At 37.0% G+C, this 20843-nt stretch overlaps 2 pseudogenes; one reads left to right on the top strand and one right to left on the bottom strand.

The window, feature by feature from the left end:
- Positions 1-2331: 2331 nt before the first annotated feature.
- Positions 2332-3440, bottom strand: LOC124909683 (annotated as a pseudogene).
- A 1338-nt stretch (positions 3441-4778) lies between these two features.
- On the top strand, positions 4779-5789 carry LOC124909682 (annotated as a pseudogene).
- The last annotated feature ends 15054 nt before the right edge of the window (positions 5790-20843 follow it).

The following is a 20843-nucleotide window of genomic DNA, read 5'->3' as shown; positions in this document are numbered from 1 at the left end:
TTAAAAAACATAAAAACGTGTCAAAAATGTGTTAAATGTGCCAAATATGTGAAAAACTTGTTAAACGGGCCAAAACGTGAAAAACGTGTCAAAATATGGTAAACATGTCAAAAACGTAAAAGAACGTGTTAACGTGTCAAAAACGTGTTAAACGTGCCAAAAACACGATAAACGTGTTTAATGTGTTAAAACATGTTCAATTTGTCAAAAACGTGAAAACTTGTTAAACGTATCAAAAACGTGTTAAACCTACCAAATATATGAAAAACTTGTTAAACGTGCCAAAACATGTAAAATATGCCAAAATATGAAAACATGTTGAACATGTCAAAAATGTGAAAATCGTGTTAAACGTGCTAAAAATGTGTTAAACGTGCAAAAAAACGTGTTAAATGTGCCAAAAACGTGTTAAACGTGTTAAATATGCCAAAACATGAAAATATGTTAAAAACGTGTTAAACGTATTTATATCATATTTTGATTATTTTTAGTTTTGTTAAATTATGTATTTTAGAATTTTATTTGATGTTAAATTTAACTTATTTTTCAAAATAATAACTTATTTTTTTTTGTTTTGTTTTGTTTTAATACTAAATATTTATTCAAAATATTAATATTATTGTAATATTTATATATTATCACATATTTTGTATTGTTATTATAATTCTCACATTTTAAATTCAAATAAAATAAGAAAAAATCTATAAAACTACATTGTTCAAATTCAAAGTGCTTAGATCATCTCTCAATATAAGAGTTCAAAATATTATTTTTATTTGAAAATTTTAACAACACTGACTATTTGAAACTGTAGTGTTGTTTTATGTTTTAATCCAACATTCTACTTATTTAGATAAATTTAAAATTATAATAACATTCATTAAAATTGAGTCCAACACTCTATAATACACAAATGTCATAATAACATTCATTAAAATTGAGTCCAACACTCTACAATACACAAAAACTTCACATAAAAGCAATTGCAATTGATAGTTAAACGTGTTTACAACATATTAATACAAATAACAAAACTATGATTAGAAGAAAAATTACAATGCCTTAAAGCATAATACAACATTCAACGTACAGAAGAAAATAAAAAAAATTCAAACTTGGATCCTCCTTCAAGTTAATAACACGGAAGAGATGGATGGAGCGCCTTAAGAACATTCGCGTAGGAACTCGTCCATTAATGCAGAGAGCTGTTGCGATTGCTGCGCGGACGATGCAAATTGCATGTGATCATCGGAACAAAGAGATGACAAAAGCCAGTCTGATGATGCTTGGTTTACTATTGTATTTGAGGAGGAGGGGACTTGAGGATCCAAATTGAGATATTGATTCATCTGCAACTGCCAATCCCCATTAATAATGTCCCCTGCTGTATTTGAGGAGGAGGGGACTTGAGGATTGAAATTGAGATGTTGATTCATCTGCATCTGCCCACCACCATTAATAATGTCCTCTGCCCATGGCAATGACGGAAGATCATCAGAAACAACAGGAGGAACGCAAATAGTTTCTGACACGATGGGTAGATCGTCAAGAAGTGATATTATTTCATCAGAATAAATGTCGTCGGAATAAAAATGAGATGTCGCCGGCGGCTGCGGATCGGGAGTAAAGGGTTGATAACCAGCATTATTTTCTGAATTATAAAGATTGGAGAAGCTTTGTTGCTGCTGCGATTTGAGGAACTCCATTTTGGAATTGATGATGTGACGCTTTGCTGCGATTTGGTCGGAGAAAATCTTTAAAGAATTTGAGGACAAACCATTAACCAACGATAAAATAGAATCTCTATTCCAAGAACAGGGGGGCCGGGGACTTGTTCGTCGTCGAAATTGATCGGTTGTTCCTCCGACTCCGCTCTTATTATTACTACTATTAAGTAATTTGGAGGATCGGTGTTCCTTGTATCGCCTGAGAATGGGTTTGAGTTGGTTAGGATTTTCCGGCCAAGTCTCCACTTCTCTTCCGTCGGCCGAGAAAGATAAGATGCACACATCAACGCTACACAGCGTAGATAATTCCGAAGTTTTTTTCTTAATGTTATTCAACGTAGTAGACGAACAAGATTTCACCATTTCCGATCGATCGATCCTTCCTTCCTTCTTTCCTGTACGTAGAGAGTAGAGTAGAGGAACTATATCTTTTCTTATTACCGTTTGTTTGTTTATTTATATTTAAACTTAAACTAACCTAAACAACTCAATAACCTAATAATTAGCCCAGCCCAATTAATTATTATTTCCCACTTGCGCTTGCTTAATCACCACGCCACAGGCGTAACGCGTTTTATTTCCCCTACCTATTCTGTTATTATATCTAACTAGTGCAAGCAAGCAATCTCCATCCTCTCAATAAAGCACCGCCTGTAACATCAATATACTTGTTCGCGTAGATCATGGCAGCATCCAGATTCCTATGCTTGGCATATTGATTGAACTCCCAATTCAAATATCAGATCTCTCGTAATCCGACGATGAAACCTTGGCTTGTTCTCCGTAACAAAGCCCCAATAACCGAAGACAAACACCATGCTGCATATGTTTATTTATCCCGTAAGCATTTGTTATCGCTCTCCGAGCATATTGAACGCCTTCAGCCGCCACACACTGATCCTCGCTGCAAATCAATGCGGCCAGTAATAGAGAGGTGAAATCATCTATCTGGTTTCTCATTTTCCAATTCAACGCAACCTTATCTCCTCCTCCTCCACTGTAACAGAGCGCCATCGCTTTCCAACGATCATTTCGAGGTAAGATTCCTGGCATAACCTCCTCTAATAGTTTTGCTAAAACACAAGTCTGTCCGCATAAAGATAGAGCTAGATAGAGTAAGATGTTCTAGAACTGATGGAATATCCCATTTAACCTTCCCTTGCGAAACTTTCTTCATCGCAATAATCATTAGCACAAGTATAATAGCCTCTTCTAGATTGTTTTTAGGAACATACTGACTGACCTTCAATTGGAACACTCAAACTCGGTGGTGGTGTCACATCCATTCCACTATATATATAGTAAAAAAACTGCAAACGATTTCTGAATTCTTGCACAACAGTCATTGTCTAGGTTCCATTGAGTAAGAAGAGCAGATCTATAAGCTGCCAATGTTCCTTGAAAGCAACCAATCTGTCTCCATAGCTCTGGAAGAAGCTCTACAGCTCGACTAACTGTTTCTTGCAACCTAGTATCTACCATTACTTCAGCTATTCCATTACTAAATATCTTCTCTACACCATCCAGTACCTTTTTACACTCTTGAGCAGCCTCTGCAAAACCCAAACCAATTCTTAAAAGTCATGATTTGGTTTCATATAGTAAATTAGGAATTAATTGGAAAAAAAAAAAAATACCAGTTAGTTTTCCGAGCTTTTGAAGAGACTTTGCTTTTAAAAAAACACCCTCAAGAACAAGGCTAGCAGGCAGCATGGTGGGGAATATTCACCATGGATTCGGTCCTAGACCTGCCCTTCTTAGCCGCTTGCTTTTCGACAATCGGTTGTATCGAGCTCCAGAGTTGCTAGCTTCTTGGAGCCACTGATTATGGATGGTGTAGGCATAGACAGACTTGTGGAGTGCTAGCTGGTGGTTGTATTTTACCTGGGAAATTAACCTATTTATTATGCCTGGACATATATACAGAGGTAGTAACTATCTATAAATTCTACTTGTTGTTGGCTGCTTGCTTGCTTGCTTGAGTATTGTTTTCTTGTTTCTGAAATGTGAAATCCTTTTAATTCATCCCCAATTGGAAAAGCTACTTCAGTTTTTGTCAACACTTTACCTGCTCATTTGATGAGATTTTATTCTCAACTGATTATTCTAATCAAGGGTTATTGCTTAATTGATGATTAGGTAATGTTTTTTTACTGTATCATTAATTTTATACGTCAATAACAAAAGGGTCTTTTTTTGTAACCTTTTCAAAAATGTGGATCAATGAAATGGAACGGTTGCATCCTTAAAATTAAAAAAAATTCTTTTGAAATTGCTCCTTGTTGAAGCAAAAAGTTGGTCACTCTTTTTTTATGTTTCTTCATTTACTGTTTCCATTATGTTTGTTATACATATCTCTATTTTCTATTAACAATTACTCATTTATGTCTCCAAGATAGAACAATTACACAGGATATACAAACTATGTGGTTCTCCTTCTGATGATTACTGGAAAAAATTTTAGGTCTCCCAATGCAACTGTGTTTAAGCCACGTCAGCCTTACAAGCGTTTTGTGTTTCTGAGACATTCAATCATTTTCCACAATCATCTCTTCCGCTGTATAATGAATCAAGATTGTTGTGTTTATACAATTGAAACAAATAAATGGTAATGTCTAAAGTTTTCTCACATTTAGCCTATAACTTGCATGTATTAAAATGAACTATTGATTCTACTTAATGGGAAAGATGTAGATTTTTCTACATACTAGTTTCAAGTTGTTTGACTCCAGATCTGGAATACACAGGGAATGACATAATATTTCTGGTATTTGACTACTTTTTAAAAATTAAAAAGCAATTCTAAGTTAATTATTATGTGTTCTTTTCTTTTCATGTAGTTCTTTTCTTTTATTGTAAGTTATGGTTTGAGTCTTTATATATGGACCATTCTTCCTCGAAACACGTTTAAAGGTCACACACAAATCTATTCTCACTTCAATATCAATTTTCAAATAACCTCATTAAATGTTACATTATCTGAGAAATCAGTTTTATTTTAGTTATTTGAATCTAAATTAAAAAGAAGATAATCATTGAGGTTGCAGAATCATGGCTTTATCGTCATCCTTGCCGCCCGCGGCCAAAGTTGTGGTGGTAACAGTGCCGGCCCGAGTGCTTTCGGCAGCTGTGGCTGCGGTATTCATGTTTTTCCTACTTTCATCTCAATCATCTCTTTCTCTAAAACAATTAAGCAATTAGTAAGTTACGCAGGCTCAATTACATCAGATTTGATTGAATAGAAATACCCATATATGCAATTTGTATGCAATGTATAGATAGATAGATCAATCTACTTTAATTCTTGAACCCCTGCTATTCAGGTTCAAAGGCATATCCCACTATGAAGGAGGAGACCAATTTGAGAATCGCACACTTCTCCCTTGCCCAGGAGAGCTTCTTATAGAACAGCATCATAGCAAGCAACTATGGTGAGCCATGGGCAGGTGGACGTGATGTTTTTGAATTCCTAGCTGATTCAATCCAAATTCTCGTGTTCTCGAGATTGGATGTGGTACACTTCGAGTGAGTAGGCGTGCATTTTATCAGCTACCTAGAAGCGCAGCACTTCCATTGTTTAGAACGAGACGGGCTCTCTCTAATGGCTGCATTTAGGTATGAACTTCCTTCACATGGTTTACTGAAGAAACGACCCTTAATTGTCAAGGGAGAGGACATGGATTTCAGTAAATTTGGAGTTGGAACAGCATATGAATTGATTTATGCAAGTGCTGTTTTTCTTCGTATGCCTGATAAGCTTGTTTGGGTAGGATTAGAGAGGTTAGCTGGTATGGTTAAAGCTAATGATGGTAGAATATTTGTGTCGCATAACATCAAATTTTGTTCTAGATTTGGCGGAGATGAGTGTACTAAGAGACTAAGTGGTCTCGGACTTGAATATGTTGGGAAACATACACATGATATCTTGCTTTTCAATCACTTTGAGATTTGGTTTGAGTTTAGGAGATCAAAATAGTACAACTCTGATAGATATTATAAATTATCTTCTCTTTTTCATTTGTGACAACATTGTTATGGAAAAATATTGAGTGCCATTCTATTATTTATTCATTTGGAAGTAGTTTGCTGTTTTTTTCTTTTCTTTTCATTTTTGCTAGAAATAAATGCAACTGCTGGACAATGATACTGATCAAATATGAGTTATCTCTTGCATCTACTACTTTTGATTGAGAGAAGCAAGCAAGCAAATGATATAGGACAGTTTTTTAGTCTTAGTTTTAGAACTGAAAATTTAATATTATATGAAACAAGAAGTTTAACTCAAACTCACTTTGAAGTGATAAAAAAAGTAGTATATAATAAATAAGACAGGGTCATTTAAAAAATTGTGTTCAAAAAGACAGAATCCTTGAATCTCATTAATTTTTTACCATTTTACCTTTCTAGCTCTCTTCTTCAAAGCACTGCATTATTGTAATATGTTGGACATCTTTATTTAATTTTATTTTAATTGACAAATTATTCTTGAAAGAGTACCCTATCTACATGGTTTATTTGATCAAATACTATTATATAAATAGAAAACTATATATCACTAACTTTTAAAATTTAATAGGGTAGTTAATTATTTAAACTAGTGACGTGGTTTTACAAAAAATAATTAATTATTTATATCATATTTTGATTATTTTTTAGTTTTTTTTTTTTTTTTTTTTTTTTTTTTTTGTTGTTAATGTCAGTACTTTAGAATTTTATTTAATGTTAAATTTAACTTATTTTTCAAAATAATAATTTGATTTTTTTTTGTTTTGTTTTGTTTTAACACTAAATATTTATTCAAAATATTTATATTATTGTAATATTTATTATAAATTATCACCTATTTTGTATTGTTACTCTAATTCTCACATTTTAAATTCAAATAAAATAAGATTTTTTTTATAAAACTAAATTGTTCAAATTCAAAGTTCCTAGCTTCTCTAAGAGTTCAAAATATTATCTTTTTGGGATAATTTATATTTTTATGATAATATGGAAGACCAAGTTCTTAATCTTTTAATCCTAAATTAATTTCAACACGGATTATTTGAAATTGTAGTGTTGTTTTATGTTTTAATTCAACATTTTACCTATTTAGATCAATTCAAAATTATAATAACCTTCATTAAAATTGAGTCCAACACTCTACAATACACAAATATCATAGTAACATTCATTAAAATTGAGTCCAACACTCTACAATACACACAATAACTTCAAATAAAAACAATTGATTAGTTAAACGCGTTTACAACATATTAATACAAATAACAAAACTATGATTAGAAGAAAAATTACAATGCTTTAAAGCATAATACAACATTCAACGTACAAAAGAAAATAAAAAAAATTCAAACTTGGATCGTCCTTCAAGTTAATAACATGGAAGAGATGGATGGAACGCCTTAAGAACATTCGCGCAGGAACTCGTCCATTAATGCAGAGAGATGTTGCGATTGCTGTGCAGGTGGTGCAAATTGCATCTGATCATCAAAACAAAGAGATGACAAAAGTCAGTCTGATGATGCTTCATTTATTATTATATTTGAGGAGGAGGGGACTTGAGGATTGAAATTGAGATATTGATCCATCTGCATCTGCCAATCACCATTAATAATGTCCCCTATCTAGGGCAATGACGTCAGAAACAACAGGAGGAACGCAAATAGTTTCTAACACGATGGGTAGATCATCAAGAAGTGATATTATTTCATCAAAATAAATGTCGTCGGAATAAAAATGAGATGTCGTCGGCGGCGGAGGATCGGGAGTAAAGGGTTGATAACCATCATTATTTTCTTAATTATAAAGATTGGAGAAGCTTTGTTGCTGTTGCTGCTGCGATTTGAGGAAATCCATTTTGGAATTGATAATCTGAAGCTTTCCTACTATTCTGTCGGAAAAAAATCTTTAAAGAATTTTGAGGACAAACCATTAACCAACGATAAAATAGAATCTCTATTCAAAGAACAGGGTCGTGGACTTGTTCATCGTCGGAATTGATCGGTTGTTCCTACGACTCCGACTCCGACTTCAACTCCGTTCTTCTTATTATTATTAAGTAATTTGGATCGGTGTTCCTTGTATCGCCTGAGAATGGGTTTGAGTTGGTTAGGATTTTCCGGCCAAGTCTCCATTTCTCTTCCATCGGCCGAGAAAGATAAGATGCACACATCAACGCTACACAACGTTGATAATTCCAGAGACTTCTTCTTCATGTTCTTCAACGTTGACAGACAAGCTTTCACCATTTCTGATCGATCCTTCCTGTACGTACGTAGAGAGTAGAGGAGCTATATCAACTTCTTAATTAATAGCTTTTTTTATTATGATTTATTTGTATTTAAACATAAACATAAACTAACCTAATCAACTAAACAATCCAATTAAACTAACCTAAAAATTACAACAACCCAATTACTTATTTTCTCGCTTACTTAATCACGACGCGTACGACGTACGCATTTTTTTAAAAATTTGTTCCCCTATATATATAATCAACTAAAAAACCCAATTAAACTAACCTAATAATTACAACAACCCAATTAAACTAATCAGGTAATCAAACAAGATATAGATAGGGTTGAGCCCAATTCCCAATTCCCAACTCTAACCCAAACCCAAAATATTAATTTGGGTTGAGTTGAATTTAATTTGGGTTGCGTTGGGTTTAATTTGGGTTGTGTTAGGTTAGGGTTACTGAAATTACCCAAATTTAATTTAATTATCTCTTATTAATCCAATATAAACTAACCATCTTTCAACTTTAATATATTCTATTGATTTTTACTACGTTGATCTCAATTACAATCGAACACGTTTTTGACAAATTTTACAAGTTATTGGCACATTTAACACATTTTTAGCACATTTAACATGTTTTTGACATCTTTAACACGTTTTCACACTTATAACACGTTTTTCACGTGTTTGGGAAATTTAACACGTTTTATTACATTTAACACATTTTTACCACGTTTAACACATTTTTGACATTTCAACACGTTTAACACGTTTGTGCATATTTAACCTTATTTGACATTTTTTTCAAAAAATATGTTTTTGACATGTTTAACACGTTTTTGGTACGTTTAACATGTTTTGACAAGTTTAACAATTTATTTACAAATACATCACGTTTGACACATTTTGGCATTTTTCACATTATTTTACATGTTTAACACGTATTTAACATGTTTAACAAGTATTTCACGTTTTTGACACGTTTAATACGTTTTTCACATTTTTGGCACGTTTAACACAATATTGATACATTTAACACGTTTTGACACATTTAACACATTTTTACGTTTTTAGCACGTTTAACACGTCTTTGACATGTTATACACGTTTGAACTCATTTAACATGTTCTTTACATTTTTGGAAAGATTAACACGTTTTGGCATGTTTAACACGTTTTTGGTACGTTTAAACATGTCAAAACGTGTGAAATGTGTTAAATATTTGTTAAACGTGCCAAAACTTGTTAAATATGCCAAAAAGTGTTAAACATGCTAAAAACGTGTTAAATGTGTCAAAATGTGTTAAACGTGTTGAATTTGTCAAAACGTGTTAATTATTTCAAAAACGTGTTAAACGTGCCAAATTCATGAGAAACATGTTAAACGTATCAATAATGTGTTAAACGTGTCAAAAACGTAAAAATGTGTTAAACATATTAAAAACGTGTTAAACATGTCAAAAACGTGTGAAAATGTGTTGATCGTGTAAAAATTGTGTTAAACTTGTTAAAAATGAATTAAATGTGTCAAAAACGTGAAAACGTATTAATCGTGTAAAACATACCAAAAATATGAAAACGTGAAAAACGTGTCAAAACGTGTCAAATGTATTAAATGTGCCAAAAACATAAAAAAAACATGTTAGATTCGTCAAAACGTGTTAAAAACGTGTCAAAACGTGTTAAAAGTGTTAAAAATGTGTCAAACGTGTCAAAAACGTAAAAAACATGTGAAATGTGTCAACAATGTGTTAAACGTGTTTAATGTGTTAAAAATGTTTTAAACATGTTAAAAAACATGAAAATGTGTCAAAATATGTTAAATGTGTGCCAAATATGTGAAAAACTTGTTAAACGTGCGAAAACGTGAAAAACGTGTCAAAATATGGTAAATATGTCAAAAACGTAAAAGAACGTGTTAACGTGTCAAAAACGTGTTAAACGTGATAAAAATATGATAAACGTGTTTAATGTGTAAAACATGTTCAATTTGTCAAAAACGTGAAAAACTTGTTAAACATATCAAAAACGTGTTAAAAACGTGAAAATCATATAAACGTGTCAAAGACGTGAAAAACGTGTTAAACGTGCCAAAAACGTGTTAAATGTGCCAAAAACGTGTTAAATATGCCAAAACATGAAAACATGTTAAACGTGTTAAAAACGTGTTAAACGTATTTATATCATATTTTGATTATTTTTTAGTTTTGTTAATTTATGTATTTTAGAATTTTATTTGATGTTAAATTTAACTTATTTTTCAAAATAATAACTTCTTTTTTTGTTTTTTTTTTTGTTTTAACACTAAATATTTATTCAAAATATTAATATTATTGTAATATTTATATATTATCACATATTTTGTATTCTTACTCTAATTCTCACATTTTAAATTCAAATAAAATAAGAAAAAATTTATAAAACTACATTGTTCAAATTCAAAGTGCCTAGATCATCTCTCAATATAAGAGTTCAAAATATTATTTTTTTTTGAAAATTTTAACAACACCGACTATTTGAAACTGTAGTGTTGTTTTATGTTTTAATCCAACATTCTACTTATTTAGATCAATTCAAAATTATAATAACATTCATTAAAATTGAGTCCAACACTCTATAATACACAAATGTCATAGTAACATTCATTAAAATTGATTCCAACACTCTACAATGCACAAAAACTTCACATAAAAGCAATTGCAATTGATAGTTAAATGTGTTTACAACATATTAATACAAATAACAAAACTATGATTAAAAGAAAAATTATAATGCCTTAAAGCATAATACAACATTCAACGTACAGAAGAAAATAAAAAATTCAAACTTGGATCCTCCTTCAAGTTAATAACACGGAAGAGATGGATGGAGCGCCTTAAGAACATTCGTGCAGGAACTCGTCCATTAATGCAGAAAGCTGTTGCGATTGCTGCGCGGGCGGTGCAAATTGCATGTGATCATCGGAACAAAGAGATGACAAAAGTTAGTCCGATGATGCTTGGTTTATTATTGTATTTGAGGAGGAGGGGACTTGAGGATTGAAATTGAGATATTGATCCATTTGCATCTGCCAATCCCCATTAATAATGTCCCCTGCTGTATTTGAGGAGGAGGAGACTTGAGGATTGAAATTGAGATATTGATCCATCTGTATCTGCCAATCACCATTAATAATGTCCCATGCTCAGGGCATTGACGGCAGATTATCAGAAACAACAGGAGGAACGCAAATAGTTTCTGACACGATGGGTAGATCGTCAATAAGTGATATTAATTCATCAGAATAAATGTCGTCGGAATAAAAATGAGATGTCGTCGGCGGCTGCGGATCGGGAGTAAAGGGTTGATAACCAACATTATTTTCTTAATTATAAAGATTGGAGAAGCTTTGCTGATGCTGCAGCGATTTGAGGAACTCCATTTTGGAATTGATGATGTGAAGCTTTGCTGCGATTTGGTCGGAAAAAATCTTTAAAGAATTTGAGGACAAACTATTAACCAACGATAAAATAGAATCTTTATTCCAAGAACAGGGTCGGGGACTTGTTCGTTGTCGAAATTGATCGGTTGTTCCTCTGAATCCTCCGACTCCGCTCTTATTATTACTATTAAGTAATTTGGAGGATCGGTGTTCCTTGTATCGCCTAAGAATGGGTTTGAGTTGGTTAGGATTTTCCGGCCAAGTCTCCACTTCTCTTCCGTCGGTCGAGAAAAATAAGATGCACACATAAACGCTACACAGCGTAGATAATTCCGAATTTTTTTTCTTAATATTATTTAACGTAGTAGACGAACAAGCTTTCACCATTTACGATCGATCGATCCTTCCTTCCTGTAGGTAGAGAGTGGAGTGGAGTGGAGTGGAGTGGAGTGGAGTGGAGTGGAGTGGAGTGGAGTGGAGTGGAGTGGAGTGGAGTGGAGTGGAGTGGAGTGGAGTGGAGTGGAGTGGAGTGGAGTGGAGTGGAGTGGAGTGGAGTGGAGTGGAGTGGAGTGGAGTGGAGGGGAGTGGAGTGGAGTGGAGTGGAGTGGAGTGGAGTGGAGTGGAGTGGAGTGGAGTGGAGTGGAGTGGAGTGGAGTGGAGTGGAGTGGAGTGGAGTGGAGTGGAGTGGAGTGGAGTGGAGTGGAGTGGAGTGGAGTGGAGTGGAGTGGAGTGGAGTGGAGTGGAGTGGAGTGGAGTGGAGTGGAGTGGAGTGGAGTGGAGTGGAGTGGAGTGGAGTGGAGTGGAGTGGAGTGGAGTGGAGTGGAGTGGAGTGGAGTGGAGTGGAGTGGAGTGGAGTGGAGTGGAGTGGAGTGGAGTGGAGTGGAGTGGAGTGGAGTGGAGTGGAGTGGAGTGGAGTGGAGTGGAGTGGAGTGGAGTGGAGTGGAGTGGAGTGGAGTGGAGTGGAGTGGAGTGGAGTGGAGTGGAGTGGAGTGGAGTGGAGTGGAGTGGAGTGGAGTGGAGTGGAGTGGAGTGGAGTGGAGTGGAGTGGAGTGGAGTGGAGTGGAGTGGAGTGGAGTGGAGTGGAGTGGAGTGGAGTGGAGTGGAGTGGAGTGGAGTGGAGTGGAGTGGAGTGGAGTGGAGTGGAGTGGAGTGGAGTGGAGTGGAGTGGAGTGGAGTGGAGTGGAGTGGAGTGGAGTGGAGTGGAGTGGAGTGGAGTGGAGTGGAGTGGAGTGGAGTGGAGTGGAGTGGAGTGGAGTGGAGTGGAGTGGAGTGGAGTGGAGTGGAGTGGAGTGGAGTGGAGTGGAGTGGAGTGGAGTGGAGTGGAGTGGAGTGGAGTGGAGTGGAGTGGAGTGGAGTGGAGTGGAGTGGAGTGGAGTGGAGTGGAGTGGAGTGGAGTGGAGTGGAGTGGAGTGGAGGAACTATATCTTTTTTCTTATTATCATTTATTTATTTGTATTTAAACTTAAATTAACCTAATCAACTAAACAACCCTGTTGGGTCAAATTATTTGGACTAAGTATTGAAATAATTTACCCACTGATATTTTGATGATGAAATAATTTATGTGTTTTGATATAGGTGTATTAAGACAACATATCTGTAGACTTGGATCTAATGAGGTTCATTAGACCGATTTTGATCTCCATTCGCATTAAGATAGATGCAAGTCTAACGAAATTAGACGCTTAGTCTAACTCAACGGAGTTAGACGAAGCAGTCTAATAGACGCATGAATTAGACGTGTAAGTCTAATAGACGTGTAAAGAATTAGACGGGTAGTCTAATGAATACACGGAATTAGACGTGAGTCTAATAGAATTAGACGTACAGTCTAACTCTTCGGAGTTAGACGTGTAAGTCTAATAGATGTAAATAATTAGACGGGTAGTCTAATGAATACACGGAATTAGACAGGTTGTCTAATTATTGAAAGTTAGACGTGGGTCTAACTTTTCAGACAAGTCTAAGATAGAACCGGAATTAGACGTGGTAGTCTAACTCAGTGGAGTTAGACGTACCGGTCTAATGGTTATTATAATTAGACGGGTTGTCTAATTATTGAAAGTTAGACGTTGGTCTAACTCCATCAGACAAGTCTGAGGTAGAACCGGAATTAGACGTGGTAGTCTAACTCAGTGGAGTTAGACGTACCGGTCAAATGGTTATTATAATTAGACGGGTTGTCTAATTATTGAAAGTTAGACGTGGGTCTAACTCCTTCAGACAAGTCTGAGGTAGAACCTAAATTAGATGTGATAGTCTAACTTAGTGGAGTTAGACGTACCGGTCTAATGGTTATTAAAATTAGACGGGTTGTCTAATTATTGAAAGTTAGACGTGGGTCTAACTCCTTCAGACAAGTCTGAGGTAGAACCGGAATTAGACGTGGTAGTCTAACTCAGTGGAGTTAGACGTACCAGTCTAATGGTTATTATAATTAGACGGGTTGTCTAATTATTGAAAGTTAGACGTGGGTTTAACTCCTTCAGACAAGTCTGAGGTAGAATCGGAATTAGACGTGGTAGTCTAACTCAGTGGAGTTAGACGTACCCGTCTAATGGTTATTTGTATTAGACGTGGTAGTATAACTTAGTGGAGTTAGACGTACCAGTCTAATGGTTAGTGTATTACACGCGAGTCTAAGTACATTAGACCAGGCGGTCTAATAGACGCTTTTCATCAGAAGGAGTTGACTTATTTCATTAGACTGATCCGTCTAACTGAAATACGTCTAATGCTTTGATTCAAGCAGTACGCTTGAATCTAGCATTTCTCCTACCCACGTGCTATAGCTGTACCCTATTTCTGTTCCACTTTCTTGTGAAGATTAGTACAACAGCTATATGCATCCAATCAAGGAATGCCACGTAAGAGAATTTTCCTCACATTACCCGTTTTCCAGGTACATCCCTAATGGAATATTCGGCGCACTACTAGTTCGGTACGGCCACGATCGTTGTGCTCAGAGTCTACTGTGTACAATGGAGGCTTTCCAATAAAAGAGCGCCACATATAATTCTTGAAGATTCGTCCGTTAGCTCCTTATCAATATTTAACCAATCTTTAGGACAACGGACTAACGCCTTACGAACAACTGAAGTATCATACAACGAACAAGCATTCTGATTTTGCAGAGAGAGACTACTCAATCATCTTGCTTACTGAACTTACCTTCTTGAAGCTTCTTTCTGATTGTACTGTGTGTGAATCGAGAGAGAGAGCTAGAATCAAAACACCATTAGCTGAGTGATATTCTTCATCTTCTTGTAATTGAACAGAAAGTGTTCTGTTCAATAGTGAGCTAAGTGTGTGTGTAAACTGTATTTGATTCTCATCATATAGTGAATCCTTTCGGTGGTTGGAAGAATGGGTGACGTAGGACAGTTTCTCCGAACATCCATAAACAAACTGTAGTGTTCTTCATTTTCTGTCATCTTTTCATCTTTTCATCTTTCATCTTGTGCTTCAAACCCAAGTAAACAATTCCGCCTTGAATCCGTTTCAAGTGTTTACACAAGTTTGCGTATAATAGAAAGCTAATTAAATCCTTAACAGGATTTCTTTCAAACTGTTTTTCATAAGCCTTCATCCTTAGACAGACCCCGTCTCTAACGATAAAGTCGATCCTATCAATTGGTATCAGAGCGAGGTTTCTATTCTCAAGCCTTTCCTGAAAGATGTCGAACATACCCAAAGATGCTAGTGCTACAGCCATTCCAACTTTCTCTCGCGAAAACTACATTGTTTGGAAAAAAAAGAGTCTGTGCTCATCTCTCTTCTCTTCATGATGACATGTGGAGTGTTGTCACAGAAGGTCCTATCAAGATTGATAAAGAAAAGGCCGACTAGACTGCTGAAGAAAAGAGGCAGAACAACCTCAACAACATGGCTCTTGATGTTCTGTACAGATCTCTCGATGACAGTATGTTCAACTACATCATCGAATGTGACACTGCCAAAGAGGTCTGGGACAGACTCACTCAACTGTGTGAGGGCGACGAGCAAAACAAGGAAAACAAGATCATGGTTGCCACTCAACAGTTCGACAGCTTCAAAATGCGTCCTGGTGAAACAATGAACAATTTCGACACCAGATTCAGCAAGATCGTCTCCTCTCTGTCCATCCTAGACAAGACCTATAGCAACCGGGAGCTTGCTATCAAGGTCATGCGTGCTCTTCCAAGGGAATGGGACATAAAGACTATGGCGATGAGAGAATCCAAAGATCTGAACAAGATCTCTCTCTTTGATCTCTTCGCAGACCTCAAGGCCTACGAGTTCGAGCTGAACTGTAGGATGGAAGAAGATCAACCGTCGTCCGTTATTATTGCCAAGGCGTTGGTGACTGCTGAAGAGCCACCAACTGCTCCGGACGTGAAGATGGCAGCTCAGCAGCTGAGCAGCGATGCCATGTCTCTCTTTGTGAAGAAGTTTGGCGACTTCATGAAGAAGAGCAACTCTAAATCAAACTCTTCAAATTCTAACGATAATAGAAAATCTAAAGCTAATGTTACTTGTTTTAACTGTGGTATTAAAGGTCATTACGCATCGGAATGCCAGAAGCCAAAGCGTGAAGATGCTAAGGAAGATGGAAAAAAGTTGAAAGCTCTTATGGCCGGTGATGGAAAGAGCAGAGGAAGCAGTCGTGGCTCATACTTCTCATCTAGTGAAAGTGATGAAGAAGACGTGGCTTGCTTCATGGCTAGAGAAGATGAGGAAGGAACTCAGGAAACTGAGGTATTTGATTTCTCCTCCGAAAGGTTTTCAAGGGAACAACTGGTAGCTGCACTTGATGAAATGGTCATCGAGTACAGAAAGCTAGCAGAATCTCTAAATGAAACTAAATCTTTATCAGATTTAAATGAACCAAATCACTCTAAAGAGGAAGAGTTACATGTTTTTGAAAAGAAAATTGAAGAGATCTCATCTGAAAATGAGACGCTCAAGGAACAGATTCAAACTCTTTCATCTGAAAACAAAAGGCTTAACTATGTTGTTTGTGCATGGACAAGGTCTGGTGATGCTGTCAGATATCAGATCAGCATGTTGAAACCTGCTGGATCTAGATCCGGATTGGGATTTGATGGCAATGATCCTAACCTGTCATGCAAAAAGTCAAAACCAAATGACAAACTTAAGCCAATAAGTTTTGTCAAAGGAAATGTGACTGACATTGAATCTGATCCCATCCATGAAGAAGTAGTTTTTAAAAATGAAATAGCTTATGTTCCACCAACTGTTAGTTGGCTTAAGATTAAGCTTGAAAAGGCTAATAAGTTTAGTAACTCAAAACATGACTCTAAGTCAAGGAGTTTTAAAAGAAAACCTTCTTCAAATATTAAAGGATCAGTGGCTAACAGGAAGTCATCTGCTAAGTCAAAATCTTATGCATATATCACAACACGAAATGGGAAATCAATCAAAATAACTCAAATATAGATTCCTAAGGGACTAATTGATCGAGGACCCAATTGAGTATGGGTACCAAGATTTGTAAATAGTTTATTTTGTAGGTGATGCAGGAGGATAGCAGGAAGGAAGCTAGAAGAATACTCATCTGAGTACACAGCCTGGAAGATCAATAATGGCACTTGCCATTCTGGAAAAATATTTTGTTTGTTTTGTTTTGTTATTAAAAATTCTTTTTGGTCTTTGGACCACAAAAATTGTTTATAAAAACTTTAGATGTCCACATTCATTTTTGAGGAGAAAAATTTCTTTGGAAATAAAGATATTCTCTAGACGAATATCCTTACTCGGTTTAATTAGACAAGGGTGTCTAAAAAGAAAAAGTGTGTACTTAGACGTATTTTTTCTCACAATTCATACATCTAAGTCTATATGTTGAGATTTTATATCCACGCAATTAGACGGACACGTCTAATAGACGTTAGACGGTTTTTACGTCTTGAGCAAAAGGTTGCTCACGTCTAATAAACACACGTCTAATACGTGTTGTTCATGCGGAATTAAACGTACACGTCTAATAAATATTAGACGGATTGGTTATGTACACAGAATTAGACGTATGCGTCTAATACACTCATCCGTCTAATAGACGTCGTGTTATTTGTGAAGTAAGAAAAACGTCTAACTACGTGCCGATTAGACTGATCAAGGACAACTGTCACACACTGAGAGTCATCTACTTTTCCCGCTCAAAATATCGAACAGTCATCTCTTAATAACATGAAGACACGTGTCTATCAAGTTTAAAGAAAATGACTAATATATCCTCATTTTTAATGATTACTTTTTGAAAAAGGACGTCTAACATTTATTAATGGGCCATACCCTTAGAATAGGCGGTTATTCGATATTTCCATGATTCATCTATATAAGGATATTCCTGCATGATTTTGAAAACTTTCAATCTCTCGAAATCTCTAAAAACCCTAGTTCTCTTGCATTTCTCTCACTAAAACTCTCTGAACTATCATATCGATTCACATTCTCTCAAAATGGTGAAGAAAATCACACTCGGTCACTGTACTTTGCAGGTGGACTTTTCATCAGTGTACTCCTATGATCAACCGGAAGTGGTGACGATATTCCAAACCCTAGAATATTCTGGGTTGAGGAAGTATCTGGGCGGACCGTTCATCTTCTATGAGGATGAAGTTCGCGAGTTCTTTAAAACGGCGGTTATGGTGGATGATTCCATCGTAGCAACCGTCAACGGCAAGGAGATTTCATTTGATGAAGTAGTGTATGCGGAGTTCTTTAAACTTCCAACGGAGGGCCATCTCTTCGATTTGGTGCTCTCTTCTGAGGTCATGGAGGAAATGAAGACTTCCTTCTCTGCTAATGGTTCCAAAATCCATGTTAATGGATATAAGAAGGTATTTAAGCCCCACTTCATTCTCCTTAACGACATTGTGGCGAAGGCGCTGCAAGGGAAGTCAGGCTCGTTCAACCTCTATAGTCAAGACCGTTTTGACTATATGTGCGCCATCTCCAAAGGTATCCAAGTGAACTGGGGTCATACCCTGTTCCAGAATCTGTGTTACTCCATCTGCCAGAGTAACAAGGAGAGCATCCCCTATGCGGCTCAACTGAGCCATCTGTTGAAGTTCCTAGGGGTTCCTGTCGGTGAACCAGCGCAAATTAACTCTACAAGAGTTTTTACCGCTTCTACGGTTGCCAACACTCTGATCAGAGTGAAGAACAACCTAGAGTCTGCTTCTAGGGCCTCTAGTTTCCAGACTGGTGGAAGGCCTTCCACTCGAGTAAAGCCCTTTGCTTATGTTGTTTCAACAAGGGCAAAGAGAACCAGAACCGTAAGTGAATCGGAGGCCAGTTCCTCCAGCATGAAGAGTCCGAGTCAGAAGGACACGGAATCTGTCGATTCAAGGGTAAAGCAAGGTCCAGACGTACTTGCTGCAACCCCGATGACATCTCTATCCACTCACTCAACTTTCCTGAAGAAACCTTCGAGGTCATGTGCCTCAAAGGAGAAGAAGACAAAGGCACCCCGTGCGTCTAAATCCTCTAAGGTAAAGTCTTCTAAATCTTTGGTTGCTGTGCCAAAATTTGCTGTTCCCGAAGTGGAACAAGCTGAATCCGTTTTCTCTCCCCTGAGAGAATCTGCTGAAGGGCCTGCTGTTGAGTCAGCCGGTCCAATTGTTGAATCTATTAACAGGGCGGAGTCCCCTATTACCCAATCTGATCAAGTAGCCGCTGGTGCTACAGAGTCTTTCCTACCAGAACAAGGTGTTATTCCTACCCTTGCTGCTGGTGAACCTATCATTCCTGCTCCCAAGGATTCCTTGGTGGGTGGAAAAATCGTTTGCAAAGAGCTCCCTACTAAGCTCTGCTTGAGACCTCAATCGGCCTTCGAACTGTTGCGGGCCAGAAAAGGGGCAAAAGGAATCGTCATTGGTGAACCAAGACCTGTTCCAAAACCTGTAGAGGTTGTTGGAAAAGGAAAATCTACCGCTCTTCAGGTTACTGAGAAGGTGTCTGAAGCAAGAGGTATTGTTGATCTCATTCTGGATCAAGTGAAGGTCCTTTCGGCTGAGAAATTTGAGATCTATGATTCTTGGCGTACTGAGAGGTTGTCCTCTAGCTACAATGACTCTCTGTCCAATGCTGCCATAACAAAGAAATGGAAGAAGAGAGTGGCAAACGAGAAGAAGGTCCTGAAATGGGCAAAAACTTCAGATGTGGCTAAAGCTTTGAACAAAAGAGAGTTGGTGGAAGCTTGCATTCTTGGGAAAACCCTGTTTCCAATTTATGAAGCCAGGAAATCAAACTTCAACCCTGACGCAAGAGGAGCTGTTGTTGAAGCCAAAGTGCTGAAAAAGTTGAACGATATCTTGGATGGCTATGTTTCTGTTGCTTCCAAATTCATTCATGGTGCCGATTGCTCTAGCGCAGAACCGCTCAACATAGAAGAGGCCATGGACATTCCAAATGCTGATGAATCAGATGTTGCTCTCCTGATTGAATTCGGGACTCTATCTGCCGAAGAGAGACGCATTCAAGATCACCCTGTTTAAAAGTTTCCCAATGAAGTTGAAGCGATGGTGAATGTTCAAGAGCCTAAACAAGCTCTTGTAATAAATGTTGAAGAAGGAATTGTGGAAGGTGTAGCTGAGGAGGTTTCGATAGCTCCTACTGAAGAAGACATGATCATAACCCCTGTTGCGAGAACAGAGGGTGTTCAAGAAATATTGGCCGAGGCAACTCAGCCTGAAACTGCAAGAACTGAGGGGGAACCCTATAAGGAAAAAGGTGATGAAGAAGAAGGTTCCTCGTCTGAGGAGGAACAGGATGAGCAACCCAAATTTGTTAAGATCGACTTATTTCCCAAAGGTGCTGTGGGAAGTATTCACGAAAATATAACCAATCCCCGTCACTATTATGGAAGCCTGCTTGAAAGATTCGAAAGGGCACAAAAAGAAGTTGACGAAGAAGAGGCACAAGAGAAAGTTGCTAAGGATACTGAAGTTCATCAGCTAGAGCAATCCTTGCAGGTTCATACAAACTTTGAGCCTATTCAAAGTTTGGCTACAGAATCTGAAGAAGTGTCATCTCATGAGGGTCCATCTGATGGAAGAAATAAAATGCTGAAATCCATGAGGTCTATGCTTTCGACAATGCAGAAGACAATGTGTTAGTCAATGATCTCCAGGGAAGAGGAAAGAGCGAATTTTGATAAAATGTTCAATATCCTATCTGAGTTGGATAAGACCCTGAAGTTGAACACCTATGAGACTCATGTCTCTAATGTGAAGTTTGGAAAGTTTGAGCAAGAATGCTTCAGCCGTCAATCTGAACTATTCGACATTGAGAGGCACTTCAATGAAGAATGCCACAAGGAAACCTTAGATGAATTCGCTTTGGTGAAGAATCAGCTGGTGGAAATGCAGGGTTGCATGAACCGAAACGACAATGAACGACAAGCCTTTGCCGAGAACCTTGCCAGGAAATTCAAGCCAAGGAAGATGC

The sequence above is a fragment of the Impatiens glandulifera genome, chromosome 7 (genome assembly GCF_907164915.1).
Source record: "Impatiens glandulifera chromosome 7, dImpGla2.1, whole genome shotgun sequence".
Lineage (NCBI taxonomy): Eukaryota > Viridiplantae > Streptophyta > Magnoliopsida > Ericales > Balsaminaceae > Impatiens > Impatiens glandulifera.
Note: the sequence above shows the minus strand (reverse complement) of the source record. Positions and strands in the feature narration are given on the sequence as shown.